The sequence below is a fragment of the Pan troglodytes genome, chromosome 23 (assembly GCF_028858775.2).
Source record: "Pan troglodytes isolate AG18354 chromosome 23, NHGRI_mPanTro3-v2.0_pri, whole genome shotgun sequence".
Taxonomy (NCBI): Eukaryota; Metazoa; Chordata; class Mammalia; order Primates; family Hominidae; genus Pan; species Pan troglodytes.
The window spans coordinates 32,178,263-32,190,540 of record NC_086016.1 but is presented as its reverse complement, the minus strand read 5'-3'; the positions used below and the strand labels follow the sequence as shown (position 1 = coordinate 32,190,540).

The 12,278-nt window shown below is 45.9% G+C and overlaps 1 long non-coding RNA gene and 1 pseudogene across 1 annotated transcript in view; both read left to right on the top strand.

Moving 5' to 3' along the window:
* Positions 1 to 12,278, top strand: part of LOC134809720 (uncharacterized) — a 65,464-nt gene that overhangs the window by 19,550 nt on the left and 33,636 nt on the right. Inside the window, exon 2 of the long non-coding RNA XR_010156102.1 lies at positions 3,067 to 3,195. This is a non-coding gene — a long non-coding RNA (uncharacterized LOC134809720). The remainder of the gene's footprint in view (positions 1 to 3,066; positions 3,196 to 12,278) is intronic.
* Positions 6,382 to 7,480, top strand: LOC129138501 (calponin-2-like; annotated as a pseudogene).

Genomic DNA, 12,278 nt, shown 5'->3' with positions numbered 1-12,278 from the left:
GTGGATGTGCCACAATTTGTTTATCCATGCACCAGTTGTTAGACTTTTGGATTGTTTCTAGTTTAGGGCTACTTTGAATTAGGCTACTATGAGCATTCACATTCGGGTGTTTGTATGGATATGCTTTCATTTCTCTTGGATAAATACCTAAAAATAGGATTGCTATGTCAAGTGGACGAGTATGTTTATAAGAGATTGCCTATTGTTTTTCCAAATGGCTTTACCATTTTGTATTTCTACCAGCAATGTATGAGATTTCCAATTGTTACTCATGCTCATCACCACTTAGTATTATCGATCTTTTCTTTTTTTCTTTTTTTCTTTTTTCCAAGACAGAGTCTCACTCTGTCGCCCAGGCTGGAGTGCAGTGGTGAGCTCAGCTCACTGCAACCTCTGCCTCCCGGGTTTGAGCAACTCTCCTGCCTCAGCCTCCCAAGTGGCTGGGATTACAGGCATGTGCTACCACACCTGGCTAATTTTTGTATTGTTAGTAGAGATGGGGTTTCACCATGTTGTCCAGGCTGGTCTCGAACTCCTGGCCTCAGGTGACCCGCCCGCCTCAGCCTCCCAAAGTGCTGGGATTACAGGCATGAGCCACCACGCCTGGCCTTTGTTTCGTTTTTTGTTTGTTTGTTTGTTTTTGAGACACAGTTTCACTCTGTCACCCAGGCTGGAGTGTAGTGTTGCAATCTCAGCTTAATGCAACCTCCACCTCCTGGGTTCAAGTGATTCTTGTGCTTCAGCCTCTCGAGTAGCTGAGATTACAGGAGTGTACCACCATGCCCGGCTAATTTTTGTATTATTAGTAGAGACGGGGTTTCACCATGTTTGCCGGGTTGGTCTCAAACTCCTAAGCTCAAGTGATCCACCCATCTCGGCCTCCCAAAGTGCTGGGATTACAGGTGTGAGCCACTGCACCTGGCCAGCAGTTTCTTATAAAGCCAACTATAGGACCCAGCAATTCCACATCCAGGAATATGCTCAAGAAAAATTAGTTTATATGCCCACCAAAAGTCTTATACAAGAATATTCATAGCCACTTAATTACTAATAGCCAAAAACTTGACAAAATCCAAATATCCATCAAGAAAAACATAGAACAGTTTGTGATATAATCAGACAATGGAATACCACCAGCAATAATAAAAGTAAAAAAATGTAGTAATATGCAGAACAGCATGGATGAATCTCAAAAACTTTATGCTGAGATTTAAAAAAAAAGCCAAACAAAAAAGTATATGATTCCATTCATATGACATTCAAAATCAAGCAAAACTAATCTATGGTGGTAGAAATCAGAATAATGGTTACCTCCGGAGGACTAGGTATTGATTGAATAAGGTGCAAGGGTCCTTCCAGGGTGAAGGAAATGGTCTGTATGTTGAAGTGGGTGAAGGTTTCATGGTGTATACATACGTAAAAATTAATTGAGTTGTACATTTAAGACTTGTGCATTTTACTGTATATAAATTATACCTCACTTTTAAAACACTTTTAATAAAAAAAAATTACTATGGACCCCTAAAAATCCTGTGTTTATTTAACAGCTATCACATTTTATCATATTAGCAAGGCACAGTGGCTCAAACCTCTAATCTCAGCACTTTGGAAGGCTGAAGCAGGAGGATCACTTGAGCGCAGGAATTCCAGACCAGCCTATCAACATAGTGAAAGCCCATCTCTATAAAAAATGTAAAAATTAGCTAAGCACGAAGGTGTGTGCCTATACTCCCAGCTGGTCACAAGGCTGAGGCAGGAGAATCACTTGAGCCCAGGGGTTTGAGACTGCAGTGAGCTCTGATCACACCACTGCACTTTAGCCTGAGTGACAGAGTAAGACCCTGTTTAAAAAAAAAAAAAAAATTACCATATTATAAATTGAAATGGACAAACTTTATTTTTATTTTATTTTTTTGAGATAGAGTCTTGCTCTTTCACCCAGGCTGGAGTGCAGTGGCGCGATCTCAGCTCACTGCAATCTCCGCCTCCTAGTCTCAAGCAATTCTCCTGCCTCAGCCTCCCAAGTAGCTGGGATTACAGGCGTGTGGCACCACACCTGGCTGATTTTTGCATTTTTAGTAGAGACAGGGTTTCGCATGTTGGCCAGGCTGGTCTTGAACTCCTGACCTCAAGTAATCCACTCACCTTGGCCTCCCAACGTGCTGGGATTACAGGTGTGAGCCACCACACCCAACCCAAAATAGAGAAACTTTAAAATATTTAACTCATTTAGAAATAACACTAATAAACTCATTACACATTAACATAACATTTAAATGAAAAATAACTACATTGTCTAAAACAAAACGATAATGGGAAGAATGTCATTGTTTTACATCTTTGCAAATTTCTTTAATGTCTGGCTCAAAAGAAGACAGCTGGATTCTTAACTTCTGCATTTAATTTTTTAAGCTCTCACATGTCACTCAGTGTTTGGAAACTCCACTGTATACTTGAAAGAGAAAGCAAATGAAAAGACAAATAACAGGTTATTATTATTATTATTATTTTCCTTTTTTTTTTTTTGAGATGGAGTCTCGCTCTGTCACCCAGGCTGGAGTGCAGTGGCACAATCTCAGCTCACTACAAGCTATCCTCCCAGGTTCAAGTTATTCTCCTGCCTCAGCCTCCCTAGTAGCTGGAACTACAGGTGCCCGCCACCACGCCTGGCTAATTTTCATGTTTTGAGTAGAGATGAGGTGTCACCATGTTGACCAGGCTGGTCTCGAACTCCTGACCTCAAGTGATCCTCCCATCTCAGCCTCCCAAAGTGATGGGATTACAAGAGTGAGCTACCACACCCGGCCTATTATTATTATTAAAATAATTTAGACCTCATGACCATCTGAATGAGTCTCAGAGCCTGTAGGGTCCCTCCTCACCACACATTGGGAACTGCTGCTCTGATCTGCCCCCCTGCAGGCTACTTTTTTTGCGTTTTTCTAGAAAAGAAATAAAATACCCACACGTAGAATGGGGTTCATGTTAGCTACTATTTTTTATACCGCTTCCTAGTACCTTTCTCATTTGCCACAGTTCTACCTCTGCCTCCCCTATATTTTCCAGGTTCAACAGCTTTGGAGAGCAGGACATCTTTTCCTCTCAGCCTGGCCCTCTGCAATGGAGGCCATAAATAGGCCAGTAGTGGAAGCTACAGAACACGTGAGCATGGCAGGGGCTGAGCTCCATTTCAAGGTAACCTCCATCACTCTCTACTCTCTTACATATAATATCACCATAATTTGCTGTTGGAATTAGTCTTTGCCTTGACAAATGTATTCACATATGTATCTTGCATCCAATTTTTTATTATTTTTGAGACAGGGTCTTGCTCTGTCGCCCAAGCTGTAGTGCAGTGGCACAATCTCAGCTCACTGCAACCTCCACCTTCCAGGTTCAAGCAATTCTCCTGCCTCAGCTTCCCCAGTAGCTGGGATTACAGGCGTGCACCATTCTGCCTGGCTAATTTTTATATTTTTTGTAGAGACAGGGTTTCACCATATTGGCCAAGATAGTCTTGAACTCCTGACCTCAGGTGATCCGCCCTCCTCGGCCTCCCAAAGTGCTGGGATTACAGGTGTGAGCCACTGTGACCGGCCCCTGCATCCAATTATAAAGTATGACTGTCACTACAGAAAGTTCTCCCATGTTTCTTTTTTTTTTTTTTTTTTGAGACGGAGTCTTGCTCTGTTGCCCAGGCTGGAGTGCAGTGGTGAGATCTCAGCTCACTGCAAGCTCCGCCTCTTGGGTTCATGCCATTCTCCTGCCTCAGCCTCCCGAGTAGCTGGGACTACAGGCGCCCGCCACCACACCCAGCTAATTTTTTGTATTTTTAGTAGAGACAGGGTTTCACCGTGTTAGCCAGGATGGTCTCAATCTCCTGACTCCGTGATCTGCCCGCCTCAGCCTCCCAAAGTGCTGGGATTACAGGCATGAGCCATCGCGCCCGGCTGTTTCTTTTCAATCAAGATCTGTCCCCACCACACCACCAGAGGCAGTGTGGTAGAATAATAATAATACATTAATAAAAATTAATCCCAGAATATTTTAACTAATCCCCAGTGAAATTCTTTGTAAATTTATTTGGGACCAGGCATGGTGGCTCAGGTCTGTAATCCCAGCACTTTGGGAGGCCAAGGCAGGAGGATTGCTTGAACCCAGGAGTTCAAGACCAGGCTGGGCAACATGGCAACTCCCCATCTCTACCAAAACAAATTTTTTAATTAGCCAGGTGTGGTGGTGTGCACCTGTAGCTGTGGTGCCAGCTAGTAGGGAAGCTGAGGCAGGAAGATCACTTGAGCCCAGGGAGTCAAGGCTGTGGTGAGCCATGTTCATGCCACTGCACTCAAGCCTAGGTGACAAAGTGAGACCCTGTCTCAAAAAAAAAAAAAAATTATTTGGGAAATCTCTGGATTTCTTAGGTATGCTGTTCTTGGTTACAGACTCTATAGAAGTCACAAAAATTTTCCAGTCTTTTCTTAGATAATAATAGATATTTTGGTTTTTTTCTTCAAGTTATTCTAAATTATGAAACAGGAGGACTGCTCTTCAAACTGTAGAACAGGTATTCAACAAAAGCTTTTTATTTCCATACTATTGAATTGCTTGGATCTAAGGAAGAATATATTTAATGGGCAAAAGTCTCAAAAGAGAAAGCAGGTCACTATTGCTCTTTCCCATTTATCAATAGTGCAGCTCGGCAAAGCTCACATCGTATTGTGCAAGGTGAAAAGAACCCTCTCAGGGTTCCAAGTTGCAGGATATGATTAAAGCCTAGTGACAATAAACCAAGCTGACCTCAGGGCCTGTTTCCCAGACAGTCCTTTTCAACATCAGTACTCAAGGCAGATCAGAACCTTTCAGAGCTAGGGGAAATACATCCTGCAGTGCTTAATTGTACACCCCTTGAGGCCTGCAGATAAACTCCCTTATCAAAAGAAGGCTTGAGTCCCCAACAAGTATTGAGTGGCTCCATTATTTCTTCCTCTGTCCCACGAAAATGGTTTTTCAGTGCAGAGGATAATTCTGCACACATTTATCAGTCCTGGCATGGACCTAGCCCGGTGGAGCACATGTGGATGAAACACGTGATGTCCAATTTCAAGGGATTTACAGTATATGTAGTACTTTGCTTTGTGGGGAGTGCCAGGTAGATAATGACTCCAACTAAGAGGTCAGGCAGGGTGGGGAGGGGACTTGTGGAAGACAGAAGATGTGAACCAAGTCTTGAAAGATGGGTAAGATTTTTGACAAACATGGATGAGAATAAAGAGCCAACCATTTTTTAATACCGCAGCCCAAGTGATCTTTCTGAAGCACACATCTAATTATTCCATTTCCCTCTTTAAAGCCATTGGGGATGAGAAATATCAACACCCACTTTGTTTTGTGAGATAATGGTGCCCAGCATACAGTGAGTAAGGAAACTGAGGCTCAGGGTGGGGCCACGTTGTCTCCAAAGCCAGCTAGTTAATGGCAGAATCATACTAGAACTCAGGGCCCCTGGGGTCACTGCTCTCCAGCACCTCAACAGCCATTCTTGGCTGAACTCACTGAGCAAAATCAAGGTGCCAGCAGGACTGTGTTCCTTTCTGGAGGCCCTTGGAGATAATCCATTTTCTTGCCTTTTCCAGCTTCTAGAGGCTGCCCACCTTCTTTGGCTTATGATTCCTTCTTTCCTCTTTAATGGCTGGTTGAGTCCTTTACACATCACATCACTCTGACACTAACCCTTCTGCTCTCCTCTTAGGCTTGTAAGGACCCTTGTGATGACATTGGTCCTACCCAGACTACCTAGGATAATCTCCCATCTCAAAGTCCTCATCTTAATCCCATCTGCAAGGTCCCTTTTGCAATTTAAGATAACATATTCAACAGGTTCCAGGAATGAGAACATGGACGTCTTTGGAGAGCCATTATTCTGCCTACCACAGATATAACCTGGCTGTTACCACCAAGGGTTGGAATGAGGATCATTCTGGGACTGCTGCAAGAGGCTGGAAACTGGAACCAAGTGCTACCTTCATGGTAAGAAGCCAATGCTGGAACAACACTGACTGAAGCATCAAGCAAAACAGGAAGGAGCAACTCCTTCTACCCTCCTCCTGGCTTCGAGTCTCTCTCTAGCTCCCCTTGTTGGCGGGACCTATCAGAAGGCCAGCTGGCTAAGGAGGACTATAGTTTCACAGTTTCAGTTCCAGCATCCCAGAGCTGAATATAGAAGGGCAGGTTGGAAGCCGAGAGACAGTAGCTTAGTAACTGACAAAGATGCCACTAAAAAATTCAGTTTAAACAAGTGACAGCCTGTGATTATATTACATTTAATAAAAAGTTCAAAGCTCCAATATATAATGGTTTTTATAAACCAGTAAGAAAAAGCAACCCAATAAAAGTGGGCAGATAAGAATGAAAAATTCACGGGTACTGTCCCGTCCTGTCCGGTCCCATCCCGCCGCCGTGTCTGCCAGCCATGAGCTCCACGCAGTTCAACAAGGGCCCCTCATATGGGCTGTGGGCTGAGGTCAAGAACCAGCTTCTGTCCAAATATGACCCCCAGAAGAAGGCAGAGCTCCACAGCTGGATCAAGGGACTCACAGGCCTCTTCATCAGCCCCGACTTCCAGAAGGGCCTGAAGGACGGGATTATCTTATGCACACTCATGAACAAGCTACAGCCAGGCTCAGTCCCCAAGATCAATCACTCCATGCAGAACTGGCACCAGCTAGAAAACCTCTCCAACTTCATCAAGGCCATGGTCAGCTACGGATGAACCCCATGGACCTGTTCGAGGCCAACGACCTGTTTGAGAGTAGAAGTATGACACAGCTGCAGGTATCTCTTCTCGCCCTGGTGAGGAAGGCCAAGACTAAGGAGCTGCAGAGCGGGGTGGACACTGGCATCAAGTACTTGGAGAAGCAGGAGTGGAACTCTGACAACCCCCCTTGAAGGCTGGCCAGTGCATCCTCGGGCTGCAGATGGGCACCAACAAATGCGCCAGCCAGTCAGGGATGACCGCATACGGCATGAGGAGGCATTTCTACGACCCCAACAACTACATCCTGCCCCCCATGGACCACTCCATCATCAGTGTCCAGATGGGTATAAACAAATGTGTCAGCCAGGTGGCCATGACGGCTCCTGGGACGCAGCGGCACATCTCTGACACCAAGCTGGGAACCGACAAGTGTGGTAACTCCTCCATATCCCTGCAGATGGGTTACACACAGGGCACCAACCAGAGTAGCCAGGTCTTGGCCTGGGCCAGCAGATATATGACCCCAAGTACTGCCCGCAAGGCACAGTGGGGGCTCCCTGAGGTGCCGGCGACTGCCTGGGTCCCGGAGAGGTCCCTGAATATCCCCCTTACTACCAGGAGGAAGCTGACTACGAAGTCTGCCAGCATGCTCTCTCCCCACATCATCTCCCCGTCTGGGTTTTTGGGTTTTTCTGTGTTTTCATGTCTTTTTCCTCTTAACCTGTTCAGTGCTGCCAATCAACCGAGGGTCTGTGAGTGGCAGCATGGGATCAGGCAGCAGGGCTTTTTTCCCCTTTGCCTTGGTCCTTCGCAGGACTGAGCCACCGGGCTGTGGGGGAAGGAGTCAAGGCCATATCCCGCTAAGTGTAGGGTGAGGGTCCCTGTTGGCATGTCCAGGCTGTGGGCCAAGCTGTGCTGGGGAGAAGAGACCTGGGCTTGGAGGGAACTGGTCCCCGAAGGTTTCCAGTTGCCTCTCCTTTTCTCCCTTTTGTCAGCGGATCAGTTTGTGGTTTCTGTACCCGCTAAAGCTTCAGGAAGTATTAACAAAAGAAAAATACATTTTTTTTTTTTTTCCGAGGAATGGGGCAGGGACAGTGGAGACGGTGCTGGGAAATAAGTCCCTTGGGAAAGGGGGCCTGGCCACGATACTAAATATCTCAGGCTCCCAAGTGGCTGGATTTCCCTAGGACCCTCAGACCAACAGACCTCAGACCCTCAGACCTGCCCCAGGGCTCGGTGGGGAAAGTGAGGCCTGTACAAGGAAGTGGAATTCTGAGTTGTTAGGGCTAAGCCTGACCCCCTCTCTATGCTAACTCCCCACACTGTGACCTCAGTAGGTTTTGTTGTTGTTGTTGCCCAGCCTGGAGTGCAGTGGCGTGCTCACAGCACCTCCACCTCCTGGGCTCAAGGGATTCTCCTGCCTCAGCCTCCCAAGTAGCTGGGACTGCAGGTACTCCACCACACCTGGCTAAATTTTGTATTTTTAGTAGAGACAGGGTTTCACCATGTTGGCCAGGCTGGTCTCAAACTCCTGGCCTCAGGTGATCTGCCTGCTGCGGCCTCCCCAAGTGCTGGGATTACAGGCATGAGCCACTGCGCCTGACCTCTCAGTAGGTTTTAAAGAGCCCCAAGCCCTCCTTCTCCCTTTCTTGGCCTGACCAGCTATACTGCTCCATCTCCCCCGGCCACATGCCCCACCAAGTACTGCACAGGGACCCACACCAGGGGCCCTGCTCCATGAGATAATGTGAAATACGACTGTGGACCAAATGCAATAAAACATCTGTTTGTAAGAAGAGAAAAAAAAGAAAAAAGAAAAATTCACAATGGCCAATAAACATATGAAAATATTCTTAATCCCATTAGTGAGCAGGGAAATGCCTTAGGGCCTAGACGCAGGAGAAGGAGGTCATTCTTTTTGTTTAGAAGATAATCCCGAGCCTTCATTTTGGCACAGCTGAAACACAAATTGGCAGACCAAGAATTAATGGATCAATGAAGAGCAAGAGTTCTCCAGGTAGGAAATAAGAAGACTGGAACATAAGCATACAAACCATGCTAAAGGAAGAGCCTTCTTGGGCAATGTCTATATATGTGGAATTAAATCTTCAGAAGAATAGTCCATGCAGTGTCTGCTCATTGCAGAGCTCTCAGTTCAGAAACAATAGCCACTTTCGAGAGCACTACTGGAGAGGTAGCTCAGCCCACTCTTGAGAACCCCAGGCCAGTCCCATTTCCCACAAGCCAGCTGTAATAAGGAGTAAATCTGGGGTGTGGGGTACTGAGTAGGGCACAGGGCCAGGAAAAACAAGTTAGAGAGTCTCTAGGCACCGGTGAGTCATGTTGGTCATATGATAGATCAATGTCAAATGAGGTAATAAATGACTAAAGTGCACTTCCAGGCTAGCACATAGTTGTGGCAAGAAGAGTTTGTCTTCTTTTTTCTTATTCCCAAACCAGCACGATTTGTCTTCAGTGACCGTTACAGCATTCTTTGTGCTGACAATGAGTGGGTCAGCTTGGTCTTTTCTGGAGGATAGACGAAGAGCTAAAAGTATCCAAAAGAAACCAGATAACAAAAACCTGAAGCCTGAAGACATTTGTCTTGTGTGTCAAAGTCCTAATTTTAGACCCAGTTGAAGGCTCATTATCCAACATATTACAGTATGGAATTGTACCTCTGCTGCATCTAGAAGGAACTGTCCATCACCAGAAAGAAAACAGCCTGCTCAGTCGATCTTCAACATTCATGGATTCCGGTGATGGCAAAAGTGTTTCCTGACTTTCACAGTCAGTTGCTTTTTGATCTCTCTTTCGAGTCACCCTCAGAGGATACCTGGGTACCCATTTCTCTTCCTGGTTACTCTCCTCTTTCTCCATCCACTACCCACCCCACCCCTACCCTGAGTCCTCGTTTCAGTCTTGACTGTAGGAACAGTCCTGGGCCTTCTCCTAAATGTAGCATAAACCAGACCAACAAACCTTTCTCTTGAGGGTTCTGATAGTCCCCAGCCATCCTTCCATGACTTATGCTAAGCAGCTCTCTCTGTCTGGGTAAAAAGGGCAAGGAACAAAAGGATTCTGTGAAACAGGAAATCCTTTTCTTCCACAAAGTCAAACCAGATATTAGACTTTTGGGTTGGACATAAGTTTATTTGCATGTTTGTCTGCTGCTATGCTTTTATGCTTCAGAAGCTAGGCTGAGATTACAGGTTGAATGTCCCTTATCCAAAATGCTGGGACCAGAAGTGTTTTGGATTTTTTATTTTTTCGGATTTTGGAATATTTGCATTATCCTTAATAGTTCAGCATCCCTAATCTGAAAATCTGAAATCCAAAATGCTCCAGTGAGCATTTCCTTTGAGCATGTCAGTTCTCAAAACGTTTCAGATTCTGGATTGGGGATGCCGAACCTGCAATAAATTGCTCCTCCCTTCGTCTCCCCATGGGTTCTATATTGTATTTAAGCTGCCCTCCCTCCCTTCCTGTAACTGTGAGTGCCAAAGCGACTCAGATGTGCCTCCACTCTAGGCTATAAAGAAATAATTAGCCACAGTTAATGGCCCATAATTTGTTATTTCTGTATCCTGTTCCTCAGGGTTCCCTCCTAAATTATTATCAGGAAGAAACATAAAACTACACATAAAACTGTATTTCATAGAAACAAAAAAAATTGAGCTCCTTTTTTTTGCTTTGTCTCCCTGTGATTTGAAGAAGTTGGACTTCCTAGATGGAAATGAGATTCACTGCCACGGATGGGAAAGGCTGCCGCACGTTGGTTTGCCTCATTATGTTGCAGACATACATACAGGACCGACTATATAATTTGTGGGAGGGACCTAGTGAAAAATGAAAGTGTGGGGTCCTTTGTTTAATGTTAGGAATTTCAAGACTGCAACAGAGGAGCATTAAACGGAAGGTGGGCCCTTCTGAGTGTGGGGCCGTGTGTAACTGCAGAGGCTGCACACCTATGAAGCCAGCTCTGCACACAGAGAATGGTCTCAGGACTAGAAAGACCAAGGGAACTCCACCCTGAGAAGGTCAGGAAAAAGCACGGGTGAGGTGGTGAATGGTGTGGCCAAGGACAGTGTCATCTAGGTGGTTCTCTGAAATGCAATCTGCTTGGCACTGGATATTGGAGGGCCCAAGGATCAGAGGTACACGTATACATGAGGATGCTGGAAGGAAGCAGGGCGAAGGGTGTGAGAATGCTGGGATTGAAGGAGGGGTGGCACAGAGCGGGAGTTCTAGGCATGGAATCATCTTGTTTTGTTTTCAATCAACCCATTTCTTTCTTTTTTTTTTTTTTTAACTGAAGTAGAATGTATCAAATTTAGATGAATGACCTTTTTCCCTCCAAATCTGCTCTTCCCGTTTCTTCATCTTGGTGAATGTGAATCACTGTCCTCCTAGTTGATCAAAGCCGAAGCTGCGAGTTGTCTCTGACTGATCCCTCCCTAAGTCCATAGAACATCAATTCTATCATTAGTACCTCTCTTGAGCCCACACATCTACTTGTTCCATAACCAGTGAAACCACCGTCATTCCTGACCATGACTGTGGTAGCAGCCTCCTTGCTTACAGCTTCTGAATCATCTAGACTGGAGTTTTAAGTCCTCATTCTGCCACATGTTAGCTGAGTGAGCTTGGTCTGGGCTTTTTACCCCTCTGTGCCTCAGTTTCCACATCTGTAAAATGGGAATAATAATACCTATCATAAAGCATGGTTGTCAGGGCTAAAGGAAATGAAGACGTGGCTGAGTGTCTTCCCTCTTGTTCCCTCTCCATCCCTCAGGCCTTCAGTGAAACATTCCTTCCCTTGTCTGACTTGCTCAGTGCAGGTTCCCACAGGCTGCCAGCCTGCTCTGCAGCCCTCATCACACTTCCCTGTCTTCTCTCAGCACTCCTCTCCATAAGGACAAGGATCCTGGTTTCCATGGCCAATGTCCATCTGACACGGAGTAAGAGTTCACCTTGCTATGTGACTGATATTCTCACATAGAATCAAACATTCCCAGGCATGACTCCCTGTAAGCTTTCCCCTAACTGTAAGTAAGTGAGCAGGTGACCACGTGACAGAAACAAATGACGAAGACCAAGATTATCCCACCAGATATTAAATTAAACCTGGGGCACTGGAATGGCTCATTAGAGCAGATCCCTCTGTAAGAAACAGAACTAGGTCAGGTAAGGCCACCCAAGGAAGCCAGGAAACTGGGTGCTCCAGGTCAACACAGCCAAACTCCCCAGAGAACACAGTGGGGCTGGGGCTGGGATGTGACAACCTGGGACAGGGAGACACCCCAGAGGAAGGAATAAAGGTGGGACCTCTGAGTGGTGGGCCATCCCTTTGTCCTCAGGCCCTGGAAGCTCCCCATCCAATGCTCCCCACTGAGGCCAACAGGGTAAGAGGTGTGCACACTAGGGGGCTTGTGCCCTGAACCGGTCAAGGCAGAGCCGGGGGATGGGGTGCTAGGGTTTTTTTTTTTTCTTCATGAAATAACATATACGTAGGAAAGCACAT